This window comes from Tupaia chinensis, unplaced genomic scaffold, assembly GCF_000334495.1.
Source record: "Tupaia chinensis unplaced genomic scaffold, TupChi_1.0 Scaffold144991_2, whole genome shotgun sequence".
Taxonomy (NCBI): domain Eukaryota; kingdom Metazoa; phylum Chordata; class Mammalia; order Scandentia; family Tupaiidae; genus Tupaia; species Tupaia belangeri.
This window is the reverse complement of record NW_006204851.1, coordinates 100,332-126,663: the sequence shown is the minus strand read 5'-3', so window position 1 is coordinate 126,663 and position 26,332 is coordinate 100,332. Positions and strand designations below refer to the sequence as shown.

The 26,332-nt window shown below is 40.9% G+C and overlaps 1 protein-coding gene and 1 non-coding gene across 2 annotated transcripts in view; both read right to left on the bottom strand.

The window, feature by feature from the left end:
• TMEM164 (transmembrane protein 164) overlaps window positions 1-26,332 on the bottom strand; it is a 238,763-nt gene that overhangs the window by 155,148 nt on the left and 57,283 nt on the right.
• Window positions 11,355-11,417, bottom strand: MIR652 (microRNA mir-652). Its single transcript, NR_129463.1, has one exon. It is a non-coding gene; the product is annotated as a microRNA mir-652 (primary transcript).

Below are 26,332 nucleotides of genomic sequence, written 5' to 3'. Positions count from 1 at the left end.
ATAAAATGTCGGGGGAAACAATATAGAAAGTAAACATAGATAGCAGAGACAGTGTGGGAGGAGAGTGGGAGATGGCAGAGGGTAAGAGATAGGGAATCAAGGATGGGGGGAAAAAACCAAAACTTACAGGAAACAAGAAATGGAAAATTATTTGTTGACAATAACATGTTTGTTGATGTGCTTGATTGAGACAATATACAGTGTACTCTGGATGGAAAATCTCATTTTGTATGCTGTAATGATGTACAGTGAATGAACATAAACAAATAAATTTTTTAAAAAATCAGGCTAGGCATGTGTGCCCAAAATTCCAAAAGGAGAAGAAGGAACCATAGTGTGTCCATCCTCCCTGGGGGGCTGATTTCTTACTTTTCCTCTCTATCTTTTTTTGTCTCTCTCTGGCTAGCACATGCACCCTGTGACAAAAATCTTTTTTAAAAAAGTATAGCACATACAATTATGTACAGTACATAATATTTGATAATAAATGGCAATGTGACTGATTTATGTATTATCATAATGTTTTATCATTATTTTAAAGAATATTCCTGCTTATTTCAAAAATAAATGTTTACTGTAAAACAGTATGTGGGTTGGCTCTGTGGCCTGGTGGTTAAGGCACCTGGATCCCCATGGCTAACTGCATAGCTTGAATTCTGGACCATGAGGCTTGAGAAACACATTGTGTGCATGTGTGAGTGTGCCCAAAATCCTGACAGGAGGGAGAGATAGAGAGGAGCTGCAGAATGACCATTCCCCATGATGGTGGTCAGGGGTGCTTTCTACTCTCCCTCTCTCTCTGTCTCTCTTGACACTCTCTGGCGAGTATACATGCTCTCTTTCCCCCCCTCCCAAAAATATAATATACAATGTTATGCTGATGCCAGCCTCATATATCTCATGTTTACATCTCTTGATGGCATTGTTTTTCTTGTCTAGATTTTATCTCGTATTATTCACTACAGTCTTTCCAGTAAGACAAGATGTGGAGATGGAAGACAATAGTATTAATGATTCTAACTCTATGTAGGTCTAGACTACTGTATGTTTGTGTCTTACGTTTTAACAAAAAGCTTAAAAAGTTAAAAACAAAAATGAAAAAACAGTAAAAAACTTAGAGAGTAAGGATATAAATAAAATATTTTTGTACAGTTGTACAATGTATGTGTGTGTTTTTAGAGAGGATTTTATTATATGGCATGTGCACTCACCAGGGAGACAGAGAGACAGAAAGCAAGAAATCACCCCCCAGGGGGATGGCCATGCTGCAATCCCTCCTCCTCCATTCTCCTCTCAGGATTTTGGGCACGCACGCACACGTGCCCGGCGTGAGTTTTAAGCTGCTAGGCCCGGGACTCAAACCGTGGTCGACTAAGTGGGAGTCCAGTGATATAACCATTACACCATCTGCTGGTCAATGTGTTTGTTTCTTAATGCCCAAAGATGCATATACAAATAAGATAGAGAAGGAGTGAAAAGAGGGAGGAGGGAAAGCACCCCCAATGCCTGAGGTCAAGATTCTGGGCATGCACAGACACATGCCCAGTGTGTTGCCACTGAAGGCAGAGCTTAAACAGCTGTTGACTCTGCAGAATCCAGCTCCCTCTTTCCAGTGTTCAAACATACAGTAAGGGACCACTCTGTATCTTAACCTAAGTGTTATTTAAAAACAGTCAACATTTTCTTTTAATTCATAAACTAAAAACGTTACAGTCAATTAAGGTAATTTACTTTTGAAAAAAAATTTTATTATCAATACAAATTTAATGTAGCCCAGATGTGCAGTGTTTATGTCTACAGTAGTATACAGTAATGCCTTCAGCCTTCGCATTCACTCCCCACTCACTCACTCACTTACTCATCCAGAGCAACTTCCTGTCCTGCACACCCCATTCATGGTAAGTGCCCAATACAGGTGTACCATCTTTTATATAGCATTGTTACTATTGCCTTTTCTATACTTACATACCCAAACACATAACACTGTGTTACAGTTTCCTACTGTATTCAGTGGACTAAGATAATATACAAGTTTGTAGCCTAGGAAAGATAGGTTACACCATTTTAGCCTAGGTATGTGGTAGGCTGTACCATCTAGGTGTGTGTAAGTACACTCTGTGATGTTTACACAATGAATAAATCATCTAACAAAGCATTTTTCCACATATATTCTCATCAAGTAATATATGAGTGTACCTCAAATTCATTCTATTGTTTCCTAGTTCAGTCCTTACTATTTTCTTAAACAACTACAGCTGTTTCTTATCCAGATCGCCAATGTTTCTTTTTCTTCATTCAAATTTACACAGTATTGTCAGTTTCCTATCCTTAAAATAGCGCCCTCGCCATGTTACAGTCCTTCTTAAAATTTTTGGATGTCTGAATTCATCGCAGTGCTTATCAGAATTCCAGCTGACTTCATTGTAGAAACTGACAGGCTTATTCTAAAATTCACAGGAAAATGCAAGGGACCTCCCCCTCCCCCCAAAAAAAAACTTGAAAAGAACAAGTAGGAAGACGTACGCTACCTGATTTCAAAACTTGTCTCAAAGCAAATAAGAGGGACCAGCAGTTAGCAAATAAGGGGGACCAGCAGTTAGCATAATGGCTATGTTGCTGGACTCCCATGTAGTTGACCACGGTTCGAGTCCCAGACCCGGTGGCTTAAACTCACGCCGTGTACGTGTGCATGCGTGCCCACGATCCCAAGAGAATGGAGAAGGGATTGCGGTGTGGCCATCCCTCCCTGGGGGGTGATTTCTCGCTTTTTGTCTCTCTGTCTCTCTCTGTCTTTCTGGCAAGCACATGCACCCTATAGCAAAAACCTCTCCAAAAAAAGAAAAAAAAAAGCAACGATAATAAACACGGCATGGTACTAACATAAAGAGACTTAGCAATTCATGAAATAGGATTGAAAGTCTAGAAATAAATAAAGACTTATTTAGATATATAAAGTCTAAATAAGTGATTTTCAACAAGGGTGTAAAGGTCACCCAATGGTAGAAAGGATAGTGTCTTCAACAGATGATGTTGGGACAACTGGTTGTCCACATGCAAAAGAATGAAGGCGGCCCCCTACCTCAGAACCTATATCCAAAAATCCACTCAAAACTGATCAAAGACTTAAATGTAAGTGCAAAAACTAAAATTTATAAAAGAAAGCATAGGGATACATTCTGTGATCTAAGATTTGGCAAGGATTCTAACGTATGATACCAAAAGCAGAAGAAATAAAACAATAAATAAATCATCCAAATTAAAATCTTTTGTACTTCAAAGATATTATTATTATTATTATTACTATTACTATTACTATTTTTAATTTGCTATAGGTCATATGTGCTCACCAGAGAGAGTCAGAGAGAATTTGACCAGAGAGAGAGAATGAAGGAAAGTGAGAAAGTAAGCTGCCAGGTCCAGGACTTGAACCTCAGTCATCCATGTAGCAGTCCAACACCTTACCCACCACACCACCTTCCTGCTCCCAAAGGATACTATTAAGAAACTGAGGGCTCTGGGGACCAGCAGGTGGCATTGTGGTTAAGGCATTGGACTCCCATGTAGCTGACCCTGATTCAAGTCCCAGATCCAGTAGCCTGAAACTCATGCTGGGTACATGTGCGTACATGCCCTAAATCCCAAGAAGAGAATGGAGGAGAAGGGATTGGGCATGGCCATACCCCCTTGGGGGTGATTTCTCACTTTCCCTCTCACTTGCCTCTCCAGTGAGTGCATGCTTCCTATAGCAAAAGCCTTCTTAAAAAGGAAGGGGGGAGGACCAGCAGACGGCATAGCAGTTATGCCACTGGACTGCCACATGGCCAACAGTGGTTTGAGTCTCAGACCCAGTGGCCTAAAATTCACACTGGGCACACGTGTGCATGCTAAAAATCCTGAGAAGAGAGTAGAGGAGAAGGGATTGCCGAATGGCCATCCCCCTGGGAAGAGATTTCTTACTGTATGTCTGTCTGTCTCTCCAGTGAGCGCATGTGCACTATAGCAAAAATTTCTAGGGGTGGGGGTATCTTCAAAAGGATTTTCAATACTCCAGTGAAGTATTGACAATATTCTGAGTTAAAAAAAAAAAAAGAATCACTGTAGGTATTATATTAAATAAACTATCAAGAAAGAAAGAAAGAAAGAAAGAAAGAAAGAAAGAAAGAAAGAAAGAAAGAAAGAAAGAAAGAAAGAAAAAGAAAGAGTGAGGGCCAGCCCTGTGGCCTAGTGGTGAAGGGGAACTGGACTTCACATGGCCAACAGCAGTTTGAGTCCTGGACCCAGTGACCAGAAAAATATGCAAGATATATGTGTGTACATGCCCAAAATCCCAACAAAATGGAGAGATGGAGAAGGAACTGCAACATGCCTATGCCCCATCAGAGGGGGCTTGCTTTCTCCCCCACTCTCTGTCACTCTACCAAGATCATATGCCTTCTGAGAAAAAAAAAAGAAGACAAAAGAAAAGACAACAAAAGAATGGGAGAAAAGTATCCAGAATATATAACTATCTCTTAAAACTCACAAATAAAAAGACAAGTAAGTAGGCTGGCTCGTGGTTAAAGGAGCCAGATCCCAAGGGTTCAAATCTTAGCCCCAGCAGCTTGAGAAACACACCAGGCATGTGTGTGTGTGCCACAAATCCCAACAGGATGGAGAAAATAAGGGAGAAGGAATTATGCTATGACCATAGTCCTTTGGGATGTGCTTTCTTCCTCTCCTCTTTGTCTCTCTCCAGTGTGTGCACATTCCCTCTGGCAAGTTTTTTTTTTTTTTTAAAGACAATCAAGTTAAAAAATTGTGTTACATATATAAATGGATATCTCACCAAAGAAAACATACAAATGACAAATATACACATGAAAAGATACTCAACATCATTTGTCCTCAGGGAAGTGCAAATCAAATCTTCAATAAGGTTATACTTCATTCACATCCACTAGCACAGCTAAACTCAGAAAGACAATCACAAGTGTTGGCAAAGATATGGAGAAATTGGGGCCCTCGTACACGGTTGTTGGGAGTGGAAAACGGTGCTGCCACTTTGTAAAACAGTCTGATTGTTCTTCAATAGGGCAAACACAGAAACATCACATGGCCTAGCAATTCCATACCTATACCCAGGAGAAATTAAATCTGTGTCCAAAGATATTCATAGCAGCCTTATTCCTAACAGCCAAAAAGGTGGAGACAGCCCACATGCTCATTAATGGGAAAAATGGTACACAAGGATATGCTATAGACATACAACGAAACATCTCTTGGTCATAAAAAGGAGTGAAGTACTGATACATGCTATAATATGAATGAACCTTAAAAACATTATACTAAGTGAAATAAGCCAGTCAAAAAAGACTGCATAATATAATGACTCCAGGTATATCAAACAGCTGGAGCAGGCAAATGAAAACCATATGAATGGGGGGCCAGCAGGTGGTGTGTGGTGGTCGAGGTGCTGGACTTTCCCACATAGCTGACCATGGTTCGAGTCCTGGACCTGGTGGCTTGCTTGCTCTCTCTCTCTCTCTGGTCAAATTAAAATAAATTAATAAATAAATAAAAATCAAAATAAATCATTTAAAAAATAAAGGAAACCAGATAGAGATGGAAAACAGATTAGCCATTGCTTAGGGTTATGGGGTGGAGGAATCACAGGTTGAGAAGTGATGGCTAAATGTATGGAGTTTCTTTATGGGGTGATGAAAATGCTCTAAAATTAACTGTGATACCTGCACATATAGGTGAATATACTAAAAATCATTCCATTGTTACCTCAAATGAGTGAATTGTATGGTATGAAAATTATATCTCAATGAAGCTGTTCCCCAAAAAAGGAAAAAAAAAATTCTACAAATGGGGGATATAATTCTTCATTAGTGAACCAAGTCCAAACCTCCCTTCTGTTTATGTGTGACACCAAAATTACGGCGGTTTGCTTTATCTTTCTTTATTTTCTTATCTTGATTCGGACCTTCTTCACTTTCATTCTCTTTCCTTGATTGTGACCATTCTGAGTCTATTCTCTGTAATTTCTCCTCGGCGTGAATTCCTGTTTGGAAGGGAGCCCTGGCGGGCGTAGGTAGTTCCATGGCAGCCGGGATGCTCCGTTGTCTTTGGGTCTTACTGTGGAGCTCTTTGAATGCAACTGCTGTTCATCTGGACTCAAGAACTGCTTGTCATCTCAGCCCCTGGTTTCAAATTGGCACCCCGCTTTCTCTTAGTCTGGGGAGCTCTGGATTTACCTCAAATCCACGCCTACTTCCTTCTTGCCTCCCCGCAGAGACCTGAGTCCCGTTTCTGATGGCAGTTGGTGATTCTTTTTCTACCTGCTTGTATTTTGAAGTTGCAGTTTATACTTTATTATCTATTACATTGTAAATGTTTTACATAGACTTTTAAATATTGCTGTGTAATTTTAGTTGCTCTGTAATTATGTGGTATGAGGAAGAATAGAAATTTCAGCTGTTACCCCTATCACCCTCTTTTCCAAATAGTTCATATCAAATTTTATTTTTTCTAATACCAAATTTTATTGTTTCTTTATTCATTTTCCTTGTATTTTCTTGAAGTATGAAATTGATAATCATTTAATTCTTTCCCCTTTTATCATATTCCCTATGTATTTTCCCATATCTCCTATTAATTTTATCTTCCTCTTTCCTGTACTCCAAAATACAAAATTTATTTCTTCGCTAATTTTCCTTCTAATGCACCAATACTACCGTCAAAGTAACAACCCAATCATCTGCCTATTTTGATTATCAACTGTGGTTCAATCAATTGTTTTACTCTTCAAATATTTATTTCTATCTCTAAATGTATCTATCCACATGCCACATTTGTCACTCTGACGAGTGTGCATATGTGTTGTAAACACACACCTGTGTGTGTATAAAATTATTTCTATTTTCTTCGTAAGCTTTCATTTTCCATCATTCTTGCTCAGCTGGAACTTCTGAAACATCCATATTCCATCTTCATTTTTTTGTGCATGAAATTTTATTTTTGTCTTGATTTTGATTTTTGACATATTTTGATATATTTAACTATTTATTGGAATTTTCTGGTAACTCATTGTTTTGAGGGTCCTAATTTAGCACTTATATATTCCTAGATAATCTATCATTTTTCCATTTAGATAAAGACTATATATATATATATATAATATATCATGACTTTTTAAGGTTTTATTTATTTCTTGAGAGAGAGAGAGAGACAATCACCTTCAATTGGACCTTGTTCTCTGCCCCCTGCCCCTCCCCACCCCCAGGGCCAGGACCATGGCTATGTGCACCTGCTGTGTATAAGTTGACCAGAAAACCAAATCTCAGATATTCCACACCAACCCAGCAATGCCTGAGCAGGAAGTTGGCACTGCACCACCATGTTGACCTTCAGCTTTTATTTTTAATGTTTTTGCAATAGGACAGGTGTGACCACTGAAGAGAGACAGAGAGACAGTGAAAGAAAGTGAGAAATTACCCTTGGGGGGATGGACACCCCACAATCTCTTCTCATCTATTCTCTTCCTAGGATTTTGAGCATGCCTGCACACATGCCTGATTTTGATCATGATTTTCAAACCATGGGGTCCAGGACTCGAACTGCAGTCAACCATGTGGGAGTCCAGTGCCTTAACCACTATGCAGTCTTCTAGATACCCTTCAGTTATTTTCATGTCTCCAAATACACATTTCCTCTGTTCTTGTTACTATTACCTCCTTGCAGCCTTATTATTTCAGTAAGCTAGGGGTTATTCCATCGACTGCTGTCTTTCAGTGTCATATGTAGGAAGTCTGATAACAGTTTGCTACTTTCTCCTTTATAGAACAGGCCTCCTTTTTATCTTAAAGGCTAATTTACTTAAATCAAATGAGCCTAAGTTAAGCCTTTTCTCATCAATCTTATTTAGATTAGATGCATTCTATAATTCACAGTTCCTTATATAATTATTTTCTATTTTCTATTCTCTCCTGGAGATTTAACTTTTCCTTTCCTTTTTTTTTTTTTTTTTTTGTTTACTATAGGTCACATGCTCTCACCAGAGAGATAGAGAGGAAAAGTGAGAAATCACCCCCAAGGTAGATGGCCACACCATAATCCCTTCTCCTCCATTCTTCTCTTGGGATTTTGGGCATGCACACACACACACACACACACACACACACACACACACACACAAAGTGTGTCTTTCAAACTGCTAGGTTTGGGACTCAAACCGTTCAGTAGGTCATTTGAAATCCAGCTGCCTTGACTTCCGTATCACCTGCTAACTAAGATATTCACATATTTTTGATCATCTCTATCTTTAAGCAATTTCATTGCTGTATATTTTTGCTCTGTTCTATGAAGTATTAATTTTGTGTGATCCTCAATACAGATCTCAAATACAACCATCCTTGCCTTTATGTCTCTTACAGAATTCTCAGCTATTAAATAATGTGTGCTTGTTTTCAGTTCTATCATGGCTTTTCTTATGACTCACCTGCATCTCCTTTTCCTTTTCCTGTTGAATGCAATGTTCCTGTGATTTTTCCTCTGCATTTTCTTTAACTTGGCTAGGCCTAGACATATGACCAAATATTATTCTATATATTTCCCTTGGAATGTTTCTGGATGGGGTTAACATTTGATTCAGTAGGCTGAGTAAAGCAGATTGCCCTCCATAATATCTGCAGGCCTTATACAATTAAATGAAGGTCTGAGTAGACCGAACAGCAGACCTCCCCTGAGCAAGACATAATTCTACAAATCCAAAGGCCTTTGGACTTGAGTCAGGGCATCAGCGTTCTTCTGGGTCCTCAGCCACCTGGCTAAGCCCACAGTGCAGACCTGGAATTTCACAATCAGGTGAGCCAGTTCCTTCATATGAATCTCTCTCACATACATTCAATTGATAACTTCTTGGTTCTGTTTCTGTAGAGAATCTTGACCTCTTAGATAGTTTCCTCTAACAGCTATATCTTGCTGATCTTTGCATATTCCAACCTTCTCTCTTGCTCCTACTGGATCTTCTTACATAGGTGGTCATTTTTCTTTGTGGCTCACATCTACTCGCTGGACAAATGCTAAGAGGTGGCATTTTCACAAGTGGTGAAGGCAAAGGGTAGGTCCCTGTCTGATTCGAAAGACTGAAGTGGCAGGCTAACAAACCCTGAGGAAACGTTCCGTTCAGTCTCACTCATTCCCCTCTTTATTTCCTTCTCTGGTTGTGGAGGATTCAGTCCAATTGACTAGGAACTTCATGGCCTTGCCAAGGCAGTCTGTGGAGTTTGGCCAGGTCCAGGCAAGGCACTAGACTCTCTGCACAGGTTTCTCATGTCTCTGTGGAACAAGCTCCTTCAGAGGTCTTGGTTTCGCATTACATACTCCAAGTTGGCCTTGGTATTATGCAAGTTCCATAAATCCTAGTGTTCCTTAGAATCAGGATAAAAAGGCGGTAAGAGTTTGGCAAAGGAGGAGAAGAAAGTTTAACAAAAATATAACCATCCAAAGTCTCTGTGGTCTGAAAAACACTTCTGGCATGTGTGTGTGTGTGTGTGTGTGTGTGTGTGTGCCACAAATCCCAACAGGATGGAGAAAATAAGGGAGAAGGAATTATGCTATGACCATAGTCCTTTGGGATGTGCTTTCTTCCTCTCCTCTTTGTCTCTCTCCAGTGTGTGCACATTCCCTCTGGCAAGTTTTTTTTTTTTTTTAAAGACAATCAAGTTAAAAAATTGTGTTACATATATAAATGGATATCTCACCAAAGAAAACATACAAATGACAAATATACACATGAAAAGATACTCAACATCATTTGTCCTCAGGGAAGTGCAAATCAAATCTTCAATAAGGTTATACTTCATTCACATCCACTAGCACAGCTAAACTCAGAAAGACAATCACAAGTGTTGGCAAAGATATGGAGAAATTGGGGCCCTCGTACACGGTTGTTGGGAGTGGAAAACGGTGCTGCCACTTTGTAAAACAGTCTGATTGTTCTTCAATAGGGCAAACACAGAAACATCACATGGCCTAGCAATTCCATACCTATACCCAGGAGAAATTAAATCTGTGTCCAAAGATATTCATAGCAGCCTTATTCCTAACAGCCAAAAAGGTGGAGACAGCCCACATGCTCATTAATGGGAAAAATGGTACACAAGGATATGCTATAGACATACAACGAAACATCTCTTGGTCATAAAAAGGAGTGAAGTACTGATACATGCTGTAATATGAATGAACCTTAAAAACATTATACTAAGTGAAATAAGCCAGTCAAAAAAGACTGCATAATATAATGACTCCAGGTATATCAAACAGCTGGAGCAGGCAAATGAAAACCATATGAATGGGGGGCCAGCAGGTGGTGTGTGGTGGTCGAGGTGCTGGACTTTCCCACATAGCTGACCATGGTTCGAGTCCTGGACCTGGTGGCTTGCTTGCTCTCTCTCTCTCTCTGGTCAAATTAAAATAAATTAATAAATAAATAAAAATAAAGGAAACCAGATAGAGATGGAGAACAGATTAGCCATTGCTTAGGGTTATGGGGTGGAGGAATCACAGGTTGAGAAGTGATGGCTAAATGTATGGAGTTTCTTTATGGGGTGATGAAAATGCTCTAAAATTAACTGTGATACATACACATATAGGTGAATATACTAAAAATCATTCCATTGTTACCTCAAATGAGTGAATTGTATGGTATGAAAATTATATCTCAATGAAGCTGTTCCCCAAAAAAGGAAAAAAAAAATTCTACAAATGGGGGATATAATTCTTCATTAGTGAACCAAGTCCAAACTCAATTTAGCATCCAAGACTCTCCCCTCCCCCATCATCATTTGACTCCCCACCCACTATTACTGCTCATTAATCCCTTCTATGTGACTTTCTCTCCAATCAAAGTAAATTATTCACCATAAACCATATACCCCTTGAAGTTTCCTATCTTTGTCTTTCCTCGCATTATTCCTTTCCCCTGGAATTCTTTCTTCCTAGCTCATCTTCACACGTTTATATCCTTCTCTCACAAGGCCCAGTCCAAATGTTCCCTCTTAATACAAACCCTTCCCCGTTCTTCAATCCTCACATAGCAGACTCTCAAAACAATTATTTACTGAAAGAATGAAGGTAAGTAGTTCTCCAATACATGGCTCATGTCACAGCCAGAGGATAATCTTCATAAAGTTCCACTTTACTTCCTTTTTCCTTTTCTGGTCACAGTGGCAGCTTCAGCACCCTTACCATACCCCTAAGAACAGTTCAGTTGATATTCTCAACTTCTCCTAAAACCTTGTCCTCGAAGAAGAAAGCAGTGATATAACATTATGCCAGGCCGCCGAGTATAGTTGTGTAGGTTGTGCCCTGCACAACCCTAGTGGCGCCATTCAATTATAGTCTATGTGAATGGCACCCTCTCCCAGGGTTGTGCAGTGCATAGCCATTCGTGGCGGCCCTGCTTGCAAACATCCCTAGAATTTAGGAACAAAGCCAAAAAAGAGAAGTCAATGAGAAAAATCACTATAACTTTATAGCTTTTGAGAAATAGGTAATTCTCAAGTTTTATCAAGATTAAAAAGAAATTTAAAAGAATAACATGGTCATAGCACACAGTATTTTTATATAATTAGAAAGCAGGATCATCCAAGAGAGAAGTTGTTAGTGATGTGCCTCCAGCAGTGCAAAGAGAAAAGGACACACATTCCAGTCACACAAAAATGGCAGACATGTGGCAAGAGACACCTCTCCATGGCCTAACAAGGCCTACAAGGTCTCTCTCATGAGACCTTTCAATTCCATGAGGTTCTAATTTTAGGTTACCAACCAATTTTACTTCAATTTGACTTTAGAAACCTTGATATCAGAAATGTTTGGTAGACAGATGTGTTTGCACATTTATGATGGTCTTTCTCGCATCAGTCCATTCATCCACTTTCCACTTTAAGACACCTTTTGTAAGGCTGGGGAGTGACTCAGTTCATTAGAAACCTACATTCCTGGACAAGCTGATGGCATCGAGGTCAAGGCAACTGAATCCCACATAACTAATTACATGGTTCCAGTCTCGGAACCTAAGAGGGATGGCCATACCACAATCCCTTCTCCTCCATTATCCTCAGGATTTTGGGCATGCACGCACATATATACCTGGTGTGAATTTCAAGCCACCAGGTCTAGAGCTCAAACTGCAATTGACCACATGGGAGTCCAGAGCCTTGACCACTACACCAGCTGCTATACCCAACAGCAACCATTGTCCATTGACTGCCTACCATCTGCCTTACTACTGTCAGTATCTTATGTGTATTATTAATATCTCATGTATTTCCAGAGAAATTCTATTATATAAATGATATTATCTCCCCCCCCCTCCGTTTACATATAAGGAAACTGAGCTATAGAAAGGTTAGGTAACTGCCTAGGTTCACAAAGCTAACTAATAAATAAGTGCAAGAGTCACACCTTGAACTGGAGCTGGTTATATTGTAACCAATAATAATTTCACCTCCACCATCAGATAATATGTTGTGGGCATGGGAGTAAGCGGATGGTAATGCAGCAATACAATGCAACACTCTACAAGGTAGACCTACATGAGAAGGTTCCAGGTTCACATCGAGACCTCCCTAAATATGCCACACATCTATGTAACCCGTGATCCAGTGCTGAATGAGGCTGGGAATAGATGGTGGCATCAAAACCTTGCTGGGGGTGCTCTCTCTCTTTTTCTCACTCAAGGAATAAGTGAATAAACTGGGGGAAAAAAAAGAGGGGTTGGCAGGTGGCATGGTGGTTGGTGCGCTGGACTCCCACATGGTTGACCATAATTCAAGTCTCACAGCTAGTGGCTTGCTTTCTCTCTCCCTCTCTCTCTCTCATCAAATAAAGTAATAATAATAATAATAAATAAAATTAAGTAAAACAACTCTTCAAAAAAAAAAAAGATATTGGCTTCTTTTCATGGCACATCGTAATACACTGCTCAAGAGAAGCTGGATCCCACATGGCAACCACAGTCTGAATACCTGGCCAACTGAACCTGAGACATGCTGTGCATACATTCAAGTACCCAAGATCTGATGGGCTGGAGGAATGGAGGAAGGGGATCATAATGACCATTCCTTGTAGAGAGGAGAGTGCCTTACTCTCTCTCTCTCTCCTCATATGCATGTACATGTACTCTCTCATGAATATGAGAAAAGAAAACATGAGTCTTTAATGCAGTTCCCTCTGCCCCCACTCCCCATAGTGCCTAACACAGTGTCAGACACTTCAGAGTTCTCTAGGACACATGTACAAGTGTGCCTCTGTCTCCTCGTCAAAGCCCAGTCTGGGACACAATCTGGAAGAGAAAGGAAGAGGGTGCAGTGAGCACAAAGAGCTTTGACCTTTGGGGGAGCCACAGAAATATTCCTCTGTCCCAATTAAGAAATGATTGTGCAGCTGCCTTGATCTCAATCTCAGAAAAACACCTAGGCCAAAATGACCTAGTTGCCTTGAAACTCTTCAAGAAAACACTGAAGTAACAGAGCCTAGGCCAACCCATGGGAGAGATGGATGGTACTCAGCTCCCTGCAGGAAAGGGACCAACTGTGTTATGGTCACAGTCACATGGGCCAGCTTATATTTGCAATGCCCTGCCAATTGATAAGCTTTATGGCTATGGTCAGAGTTCGGTTGTTTCGGGGGGAGAGTGGAATAGGTGTATTTTTAAATAAGGGAGTCTTTTTTTATACCACTGTAAGCCTCAGTTTTCTCATCTTCTTTGTTTGTTTTTTGGAGAGGTTTTTGCTATAGGGCATGTACGTTCACCAGAAAGACAGAAAGCAAGAAATCACCCGCCGGGAGAGTGGCCACATCACAAGCCCTGGGAGAGTGGCCACATCACAATCCCTTCTCCTCCATTCTCCTCTCAGGATCTTGGGCACGCACGCACACTCGCACAGAGTGAGGTTAAGCCACCAGGTCCGAGACTCGAACCACAGTTGACTACATGGGAGTCCAGTGACATAAACATTATGCCATCTGCTGGTCCCAAGTTTTCTCATCTTTTAAAATAGAAGAAAAAATACTTGTCATTTTCAGTGCTGCTAAGGTATAAAATAAGAATGTAATAAAAAGCACCTACTACCCAGTGCCTGCATCAATTTGTCCCTTCCTGAAGTTCTGAGCACACTAAGAGATGCAGGATATAGTGTCTGTCTTCAAGAAATTCACAGCCAGGGTAACAAGGGCCTTCTAATATGGAGCACAGCACCCTGTCAACCAGTGATAAAGCTGGTCGATATATTATTCTACTTTTAAGCAGGCCATTTTGTCAGATGAAAATTCTAGTGGAAAATAAGGTTAAGATTACTAACAAGATTAAGGGCTGGGTGTTATGTCTTTGCTTCCACTTCTTTGCTGCCAAATCTGTATTTTAAAATTGAGGAAGAGAATCTATCAATTACTATTTTAGAAATAAAGCATGGAAACTATGTTTTGGGTTTTTTTACCCTCACCACATCTCCGTTATAGGTAGCCATGTTTTTTGTTAAATGCCATCCATCCTACTGACTGTAAGGGCCTGGAAGGAAAGAGCTGTGTGCTCATCCTCACTGTAGATCCAGAACTTAACAGGATGCCTGGAGCATACAGGATGTTCATCAGGTGCTTGCTAAATGAACAAGTGGTATATGGATAGATTTGGTTACCTATTCAAAAGTCCCACAAAGCCATCCTATCCTTTGAGTTTCAGACCAAGGGGCTTGAGAAACATGGTGGGCGTTTGCATATATATGCCCAAAATTCCAACAGGATGGAGAAATGAAAAAGAAAAGATTGCAGTGTGATCATTCACCATGGGGGTAGGGGGTGCTTTCTTCCTCTCCCTTTCTGTATCTCTGGCAAGCATATGCATAACTTGGCAAAAAAAAAAATTAAAATCATTTTAAAATATTCAAGCCCATCCTAGGTGGCATAGCTCATAGAGTAATGGACTGCAGTGCTAGAAGCCACATGGCTGACTATGAGTTCAGATCCCTGGCCTGGCTGATCTGAAATGCACCAGGTACATGCATGCCCAAGATCCTTATGAGCTGCAGGGCTGGAAGAAAGGGATGGCAGTATGACTAGACCCTGTCGAGGGTGTCTCTCTCTCTCTCTCTCGCTCACATAGACATACTACCATGAATAAAATAAACCTGTAAAAAATCAAAAATCAAAATAAATTTTTTTTTTGGAGAGATTTTCACTGTAGGGCGCGTGCGCTCGCCAGACAGACAGAGAGAGACATAGAGACAGAAAGCGAGAAATCACCCCCCAGGGGGGATGGTCACGCCGCAATCCCTTCTCCTCCATTCTCCTCTCGGGATCTTGGGCACGCACGCACACGCGCCTGGAGTGAGTTTTAAGCCACCGGGTCCGGGACACGAACCGCGGTCGACTACATGGGAGTCCAGCGACATAGCCATTACGCTAACTGCTGGTTCCCAAAAATCAAAATAAAATATTGAAGCGTTGTTTATGCACAGAAAATCTCTCAAGATTTCAAAGAAACTCGTGCTGGTGGCTTGTTTCTGGGTAACTAGTAGGGCCAAGGGTTGGAGGGAAGCACCTATGCTATTCTATTTCTAACTTGTTTATTTTTTTAGTACTTACCTATTTTTTATTTTGCCATTTTTAATTTACATTAATCGCTGTACATTTTTACAGTGTCCAAAATGTGTTTTGAATTTTTAAATACCAACCAAACATAAATACACGAGATAAAATAGATCTGCTTTATCTGAAGGACAAACAAAATTCAGGCTTTTTCATAGGTAAGCGCAATTCTAGAGGGCAGGGGGAGGAAATTGTGTGCCCTGATGTGACTAAAAGCCTAAGAATCAGGGGTCTCTAAGAAGGAGGTTGAACTATATGTACTAACATGGAAAGATGACCAAGACATTAAGGACAGTAGTACAAGCACTGTTGGCCGATCTCATTTTTAGAAGAATATAAAATGTTTAGTATAAGCAGAGATAAAAATCAGAAGGAATACGTGCTTACAGTGTTTATCTCTGGGAGATTGACTTCCACGGAACTTTCATCTACTCTGTGTCATATTCCTGTAATGTTTCAGACTTGGATTATGAACATGTGTTGATTTTATGTCGAAGAAAACACTATAAAAAGGCAATCTCAAAAAAAGTAACAATATGGTGCCTAACTCTGCTAACCACCTGGGGCGTGAGAAGGGTTAGGGCAGACTGAAGAACCCAGACATTACAGGCCAAACCACCGTGGGTAAAGTGAAACTGCTGTTCCTCCACGCAGATAACCCTTCTTCGAACAGCTGGAAAGATTTACTTTAATCCTGAGAGTGCCTCAAGCGACTGTTAGAGCCCAGATGCTGAGCCTGCTGTATAATTAGATTCTTTTTAAGACATGGTGGGATGGTGCCTCTCTTTGTATGCAATAATGATGGGGGTGGGTGTCAGAGTGGGCTTCTTCAACCTCTCAAGCTTTATTGGTCCCATCTTCTAGGCAGGTAAAACTATGGTACAGAGAAATTGATCATACCCCTCTCATCTGCCTCAAACACCCCAGGACCTAGTTGTCTGGCTTTGCTACAAAACTCTATGATTTTAAATCCTGAATGCACACTAGAATCTCCTGGGCAGTTAATTAAAACAACAACAACAAAATTCTTAGGCCAGCCTGTGGTACAGTGATTAAAGTGGCTAGATCTCACATGGCCAACTGCATACTTCAAGTCTTAGAACTGGAGGCTTAAAACACAAGCTGAGGGACCAGCAGTTAGCGTAATGGCTATGTTGCTGGACTCCCACGTAGTCAACTGCAGTTCGAATCTTGGACCTGGTGGCTTAAAAACTCACGCCAGGTGCATGTGCATGTGTGCCCAAGATCGCGAAAGGAGAATGGAGGAGAAGGGATTGTGGCGTGGCCATCCCCTGCTGGGGGCTGATTTCTCGCTTTCTCTCTTTCTCTCTGTCTGTCTGGTGAGTGCACGTGCCCTATGGCAAAAACCTCTCAAAAAACAAACAAACAAACAAACAAAAAAACAAGCTGAGTGGCTGAGTGTGTGTGTGCCCCAATTCCATCAGCTTGGAGAAATAGAGAACAAAAGACTACAACATGACTATACCCCATTGGAGGATGCTTTCTCTCTTTTCTCTCTCTCTCTCTCTCTCTCTAGTGAGTCCATAACCTTTCTGGCAATGACAAAAAAATTTTTAATGTACACTAAAGACTCTTCTTCAACTTGCCAGGCCTGAGGCTGGACATAAATAAAAGTTCTCCAGATGATTTCAGCAAACAGTCAGGTTTGCAAATCACTGTTCTACCTACTGCTTAATAGCTGAGTATCCTTACAGAAAGAGACCTTCGTCACTATTTTGAAAATCTTTAAGCAGTATATTTCCCCCAAAGGAAGGCAGGTCCAAGAAGTCTGTAACCAAGACAACAAGGGAGGTGCACAAAAAGATAGGTCTTATGTGATCAAAAACCAAAGGAAGGAGAAGAGAAATAGAGAAGTCTGAAAGCAGACACCAAAAAACGGGAACTTGAGAACAAAGGCGTCCTGTCTGAGAAAGCTCCTATTCCATCTCCCAAACTGGGTATGCCAACACAGATGCCGTATGGGCTGAAAGCAACTCCGAATTAGCAAAATTAAACCTTTAAAACTTGCTTTCTTATTAATCAAACTTCTGAGGAAAAAATGGCACTGTCTTTTTTTTGTGGAGGTTGCAAACCAATTTTATTTGTTCCAAGCGTGCTTTCTCTTCCTCACATGTACCTGACCCATTTGCAGAAAAGAATGACAATGAAACATGAAATCCACATGTGCTTGGATTTTTAAAAAGGGTTCTTCTTCTTCCTCTGTGTGTGCTCTGACCCTGGAGCTGGGGTTTTGTTCCCAACCAGGGAAGCACTGCAATGGATGAAAGAACTCGGGATGCTACAAATTGAAAGCCATGGAGTTGGCCTTTTGTTCATTTTTTCCAGGCAGGGGCTATTCTAGAAAGCAGACATCAAAAGGAAAATTCAGCCTGAAATGAGCTGAAATTGGACAAAATGGGATGAGGCATAAATGAAAAGTAAGGAGAAAAAAAAAAGAAAAGAAAAGAAAGAAAAAAGAGAAAAGAATCTTTCTGTACCAGAAGGGGCTCTTTTCTGAAAACTGCCAAATTACAGCACTTTCCACATTTGGTTCACTCCAGGAAGCTTTGCATTGTATCTAGCATTTTGCCACATTCCAAGGAGAAACTAAGACAGATGCAAATGGCCCAGAGCTTGATAGTTGGGTATTTTGAAGGGGTAATAAATGCATGACCCCAAGAGCCCCTCTACACTCATTCTGTTCTCTTAACTCAGACAAACAAACAAGAGTTTATTCAGAAGGACATCAAAGAAGGAGCATATGAGCAAATTTTTGATGGCGCAATCCATAGAAGGGATACAGGGCGCATGCTACCTCTTCTCAAAGCAGCACAATGAATAGTGCTTTTCTTTATTATTCATTATGACATTAACCAACCAGCCTCAGAGGACTTAGGGTGGCCCAGAGGAAGGATGTTTGGCTCTTACAAGCCTTTGAGGTTGGCTTTCAGACTTAGGATCTTTTTAATTAGACACCTGCTGGCCGTTTTCTTTACCACAGGGAGAAAAACCAGTCTGATGTGGGACTACTTCAGCAGTATGTCCCACTACAAGCCAGATGGAGAACTAAGCTACGCTGTTCCCTCTGGCCAGTCACCTACCTATCATGAGAACCCAAACCTCAGTCCCAGGCTTACACCTGGAAAAGCACTGCCTCCCCTTCTTCTCCAGGTCTCCTCCTTGCTGTCATCAGATAGCTCTTTCTCCTAAATGCCCTTGAACTTCACTAAGGTGGCCCATTAGGCTGTATGTCCTTTAATCCTGTGTGATGGCAGATTCTATTCCAAGCAAGAGAAACCCCAAGAGCCACAATGAGAAGGCAAACATTAGGCAACAGATATTTGAGGTACCATGTAATTTTTAAGTTTAATTATTTATTCCCTGAGTGAGAAAGACAGAGAAAGAAATTCAGTACCCCCAACAGGGTACCCATGCTGCAATCCAATCTCAGCTCCAGTGAGCCCAGATCACGGGCACATCTGTGCCCAGTCTGTTCAGGGAGGTCTCTGGACTTGAACTAACAACCTTTTCATGTGTGCCTGTTTTTCAGAACATCATGTTTTACCACTGTACCACAGTCTAGCTCCAACTATGTAATTTTTTCCTTCTATTTTTTTTTTGAGAGATTTTCACTGTAGGACGCGTGCGCTCGCCAGACAGACAGAGAGAGACATAGAGACAGAAAGCGAGAAATCACCCCCCAGGGGGGATGGTCACGCCGCAATCCCTTCTCCTCCATTCTCCTCTCGGGATCTTGGGCACGCACGCACACGCGCCCGGCGTGAGTTTTAAGCCACCGGGTCCGGGACACGAACCGCGGTCGACTACATGGGAGTCCAGCGACATAGCCATTACGCTAACTGCTGGTTCCCTCCTTCTATTTTTTTAAAATTTCTACAGGGCACACTCATCCCCAACTATGTAATTTTTAATAGCTGAAACAGAGCTCCAAACCAAGTAACATAAATCCCTCTCCTGGCTCTACATGAGCTACATAAAATGACTACTTCTAGTGCTACTATTTACTACTGTTAATAATAACAACACTTATCAAATCACATGCTTGTCAATTAAATGCTATATGGTATGAAAACATGTATTACATTACACTAACAGTGTGATTTTAGCAAATTGTATAATTGAGAAATACCCACCGAACATTCAGTTGCGCTCTATACTCTACACATGTAGAATCCTAGAATTACTGAGAAGCCTTCTGCCACGTCTAAACTCTGTAAGCAGTGTCATGAGTAAGCAGTACTCCCTCAGCACTCCTCCAGGCCCAGCAATCAATGAACACACCTAAATTACCAAAAACACTTTCTGCATTATTTCACTGTCTTGTTGCAACTTACATATCACCAGTAGTGACCCTGGGCAAGTGATTTGGAACTGCCTCAAAAACACAAAGAAAGGTAAGTTCTCCCAGTACATTCAGACTTTATTTATAGAAATAGGAACCTTTGGAAGAACATAGAATGGCCTGGGAGTCAGAAGCCCTAGGTTCTAATTGCAGAGCAACTGCTAGCTAAAGTATGGACTTGGACAAAAACTTGCCCTCTCTCTGAATCTCAGAGTCCACATATGTAAAATAAGAGGAATGTACCAGATTGGCAGTACTCAGCATGCTTGCGCAGCAGCTCATGGATATGTCTTATCAGGTGAGAGAGGCAAGGCAAATCATTTCCTATGATTAATAAATAGTTCAAGTACTGAAGTTTGCAAATTGTTTGCATATATATTCATTTGTATGTTATCCCTATGATAACACTCACATTCCTATATGCTTTCTTGAGTCAGAGAAAAAAGGGTTGAATCACAAATACAGTGGTTAGAAATTCTACATAACCGAAATATTATCTTCCTACTGATGTAGTCTTCAGCTTAGTCTATTTAGCACATGAAGACTTTCCCTCATGTGTATAGCAGCTGAGAAAAGGTTGAGAATACCTTGACTGAATCATTCATTTACCTTCCATATAATTATTACGAACCTACTAACTGCCAGACACTACGCTAAGTGCTGGGGATAGGACAGTGAGTAACACAGATGAAGTTTTGCCTTTGTAAAATATTCAGTCTCGCAGGATATTCAAGTCTTGCAGGACAGAAGAGAAATGACATAAAGCATGTGAATCACACTATAATAAAAACTGTGATCAGAGTTTTAAGAGCCTATAATCCAGACCCCAGTAAGGAGATAGGTGGGAGGAAGAACATTTCAGGCAGTGGGAAGAGCATGAATAAAGGCTTAAATGGCCCAGAGATTATAGATACGTTCAGGGAACTCAAAGTAGCTCCTTTTGCCTGAATAACAGAATGCCAAAGAAACAAGTTAAGAAATGATACTAGAGAGGTGAGCAAAGGCCAGATCATACTAAGCCAATGATGCTATGTGGAAGTCCAAAAAGAAATTCCTCTGGTTCTGCTTAGGGAGTAAAGCTGGGACATATGCCTAGGATGACAGGTCTGAAACCTGGTAATTTTCTTATTAAAGGTTAAGGCAGCCAGATCCCAGATGACCAACCTTGTGGTTGAGTTCTGGACCTGATTGGCTTGAAAAATATGTCATGTGTGTGTGCATGCCCAAAATCCCAAAAAGAGAGAGAGAGGAGAAAGGAGTACAGAATGTCCATTCCCCATAGGAGGTGCTTTCTCCTCTCCCTCTCACTCTGCCTCTCTCTGGAAAGTATACATACCCTCTAGGGAAAAAAGGCATGAAAAAAAAAAAAGTTTTAAGGAGTTCTGGTAAGGGGTGGAGGGCTGTATTTCTATTCTAATTCAGATTAAATAGGCTTCTGCCAGCCAGTCTGAAAATCTGACCCGCAAGACCATGGCAAATGCAATCTGAATTCTAAACAAACTTTCAAAGAAATGTATGGAATGAAAATCTATTCACCAGTTGTTGGGGAATGCTTGGGAAGCAGTAAAAACACAGGACCACTTGTGGTGGTTAAGGCACTGGACTGTCACATGGCTGACCACAGTTAAGAGTTTTGGACCCAGTGGGCTGAAAATTGCCCCAAAATCCCAGGTGAAGAATGGAAGAGAAGAGATTTGGGTGTGGCTTCCCCCCTGAGGAAGCCTTTTTTCTCACTGTCTGTCTCTGTCTCTCTCTGGCAAGGTCATGCACCCTATAGTAAAAACATAAAGAAAAAAAAAAAAAAGGCAAGAACTCAGTTTACTCTATAGAGGCAATGTTTATTAAAAAGACCGAATACTATGACCCATCTCTTAAACTAATCACACACGCGCACACACATATAATCATTGTAAAATCTTAAATATGTTGGGAATGACTGGCTATTTTCATTCTAAATAAAATCAGTGCAGAAATGGAGAAGATGGTTGGTCTCTTTAGAAGAAATCGCGGAAGCAAGCCAAATCTGTAACTTAAACACAATATTCCTATGTCCTTGCCCAGTCAACTTTCAGTTATCCACGCATTACTTCAACAAATATTTAAGCACTGAGCATCATCTAATTTTGCATGGTAGTATCACTGTTTTCCTCTTCCCTTTCAATATGGAGTCCTTATCCATTTGCACTTAGAAAAAACACCTTGTTGTGGACAGAAGTCTGACTACTTTTCCTATTTTTCTAAAATCTTTTCAAAAGGGGACTGGGGAAGTCATGCCCACAAACATTAACAGACCATTTATTTTCTATTAACAGGATTCTTCCTACCTCCTGTTCCTGGCATGGTATCTTTGAGATGTAGATTAAGCCTTTTCTTTAACTAAGACACAGAACTTCTCTTTTCCTTGAGATGTACATTAAGCCTTTCTTTAACTAAGACAGGGATCTTCCCTTCCATTCACCAACCTAAGAATTGTGGAACCCATCTATAACCTACAAGACCCCCCCCTCTACATGTCCCGCCTTTTGGGGCCAGACCAATGGAAAATCTTTTCACTAAATGTTGTCTGTCTATCTCAAAAGCAAATAAAAGGAACCTCTGTACATGATCACCCCGAGAAAAGACATGTATGCCTCTCTCTGGCCTAGGTCACTCACAGTTGGCTTGGAAATAAACCGCATTAATTATTAATTATTAATTTTACAGTTGGTTTTTTTTCCGTTGGCAATGTAATAACTGAAATGCTTCGCTTTCCTTTCCTTATACACACACTCATTCTACTAATGGTGAGTGAAATGGAAGTACTACTAATTTCCCAGAACCACCCTCCAAATCCCTTGTGGTCATTTTAGAGTAGTCACTGTCAAAGTTGAGTGTGAAGGACCTAGGGATCAGCATTTTTGAGACATTTTTTGCTATAGGGCACATGTGCTCACTGGCAAGACAGGGATGGAGAGAAAAAGTGAGAAATCACCGTCCCCCCCACTGGAGGATGACCACACTGCAATCCTTTCTCTTCCATTCTCCTTTCAGGATTTTAGGCATGCGTGCACACACACCTGGTGTAAGTTCAAGTCGCCAGGTCAGGGACTTGAACCACCATCGGCCATGTGGGAGTCCAGAGCCTAAACCACTACACCACCTGCTGGCCCCAGGTTCAGCATTTTTAATAAGCACCCACGATGACTCTGATGCAAGTGAGTCAAGAACCATACTTTAAGAGACACAACTTTGAGACCAGTCGAATAGCGCAGTGTTTAAGTGCTGCACGGAGGAAGACTGATCCCACATGGCAAACCAGAACTTGAATTCTAACCCCTCCTGGCTTGAAAAACACAACAGGTGCATGTGCACATGCCCAGGATCCTGACAGGATGGAGAACTGGAGGAAAAAAGATTGCAGCATGACCAAGCCCCATATCAGGGTACTTTTTCTCTCTCTCAATAAAAAGCTCTTCAACAACAACAAAGAAATACCATTCTGTGGGGCCAGACGGTGATGCAGCAGTAAAACGTGACAAGTATGGAGACTTCCCTGACTACACCAAAAACGTGCTTGCCCATGATCCAGCGCTGGCTCAAGGTTGGAGGTGCTCTCTTTCTCCCTCAAAATAAATAAATAAACTTAATTTTAAAAAAATGAACACAACTGTGGATTTTTTTCCCCATAAGGCACATGTGCTTACCAGAGAGAAATAGGGAGGCAAGAAAGCACACCTCATAGGGTATTGTCACAGCACAATCCCTATTCCTCCATTTCTCTCTCTTTTTGAAATTTTGGGCATGAATGTACACGCATGCCCAGCATGTTTTCCAAGCTGCCGGGTCCAGGATTTGAACCATATCATCAGCCATGTGGGATTCAGCCACTTTAACCACCATGATGCCAGCTGGCCCCCACTGTGCATATTTTTGCTGAGTCCCAAATCCTGAAATAAAAACAGTTGCTAAGGACCCAACATTACACCCAACCAATCAGAAAGAAGGTAGCTCTAGGATAGCGACAGAAAGGGGTTAAAAAGACAGGAGAGGAAATAGCACCATAGCCAATTTGCCCCCAACCTTATTTTAGTATTCCAGTCCCATATTCACTTCAACAGAGCGAATAGTATTGCCAGTCCAGCAATCTCCTATTGTCACCAGAAAAATAAAGGAACAGACACTCAAAGGAGCAGCAGTTAAAAAGAAGGTATATAAGTGGGAGAAGAAACAATGCTAATTTCTTGGCCCCACCCAAACTTTTTTCAGCCTCCTTACCTCTCCTGCTAATTGTTTCCATTTCTGGGACTCAAAGCTGCAGTGGCTGAGAAGAGAAGCCAAGGTGGGGCAGTCTTCTATTATTCACATTAATGCTTTCCTCTCTGACATGAATAATCAAGTACTGACTGGAAAAAGGAATAAATGAAAGGCAAATACTCTATGGAGAGGTTAAATAGGATAAAGAAGGCCCCCTGTTGGCTGAGAGCTGTGAGGTGATAAATGAACAGTCAGGATCCCTGCCTCTTTTCATTCTCACTGTTTGCCAGGAACACGATTCAAAGCCCATAACGTCAGCACTGAGCTTGAGAAAAATAATCAGGTATCTGTGTTTTTCCACAGTTCCTATAATATCTAGAATAGTCTTCAGCCCTTAATTGTGACCTTAAATGTTAACCAACTATTGTTGCCTCAACCCAGAAGTCTATTATTTTAAAGGAAAGGCCTAGATCAGGTCTGACAATTTGTAGAGGTATAAAATACAGAGAACTATCTGACCCTCCTTAAGAATAGGGAGGTGTGTGGTAAGAATAAAGAAATCCTATGAGAGTACTAGGGAAGGATAAAGCTGGGCCTCAGAATTGGAAGGTGGTTCTGGGTTCCTGGTGGCTATGGGACACAGCTCTTCTGTCTCTCAGGGATTCTCTAAATGTTTAGTCTCCCTCACCCCTATTGAACTAATTTGTTTAAATTGGCAAAATAATCTAAATATGTTGGGACCAGATGATGACATCATAGTGACATAACACTCTGCAATACTGAGCCCACATGAGAATGACTCAGATTTGCATCCTGGGATCTTCCTGTAACACGGTGGGCACACATGTGCTTATGCTGGCTGGGGATGGATTGTGGCATAAGGACCCTAATGAGAGTGCCCTCACTCCACTATTTCTCTCTCTCTCTCTCATGGAATAAATAAACTTTAAAAAAAGAATCTAAATATTTTGTATTACAGAGGAAAACACCAGGCTGCCAATTCCCTGAGAGGAAGAAAGAAGGAGAAAAGCATAAGACACATCCAAACAAACTGATGCCACTGGCCGTCAGCTCATCTCTCTCAGTCACTTTGCTTTACACCCTGGAATCATCTTAGTTTCATCTAAGTTTCTTCAAGTGCCATGTGAGGTCACTGTTCGATGTTAACTAGAACAAGGCAAGCAGCATCAGAAACCAACAGATGGCAATTAGGAGCTTATCGCTCTTGGATTATTTCATTCCCTGGAGTGATACATGCCAGAGTAAAGCATTCTATTTTGACAGCCACCAAATAATGGCTGTCAGATACTTCTACTACTTCTAGGCTAACCCATCCCTTAGATAACCTCCTTTTCTCCTATCATGCCCCTATTGCCACAGTAAACATCACACCTGATAGATGCACTAGGGGCCGTGCTAGAGAAACATGACAACCATTGAGAACTGAGGAAAAACTCGGTCATCTCTCACAATGAGTAACAAATAAAAAGAAACTAAAAGGTTGAGCTGCCTTCAAAACAGTGTTTCTCAAACTCAGGACATACCCTGCTCCAGACAAAGAAATTCCAAACAGTTTCAAAAATCAGAGTTGGGATGCCCTAAAAAAATCTGTGAAAGAATTACCTCTGAGTACTTTAAGAGTTTTCCTGTAACTCAACAGTATTAACTGATTTTCATCCTATCATTCCAGGCAAGTAATTTATGGTAGCCTCTGGAGAGAGAAGTGCACTGTTGGTACCAACAGTGGCTATCAACCTTTTGTCCCATGTGCCTCTCATCCCTTCTTCAAAATAGCTTTTCAAAATCCCTTACATTTCTTTCACATAACAGATATTACATAGCTGTTAAAAATAATGAAGTAGAGCTACATGGACTGGCATGGAAAATAATCCAACTTGTATTATCAAGTGGAAAATCTTCCAGATTTTAAGGAATCTTCCCATTTTTCACAAAAAAAAATGTATAAAGGAAAAGCTATGAGGGAATAAATGCTATCTGTTAATACCGATTATCTCTGGCAGATGGGATTATGGGTGACTTTAGATTTCTATTTTTACCATTTCTGACTCGCTAAAATTTTTTCTTACAATACATGCTTTTTTTGGC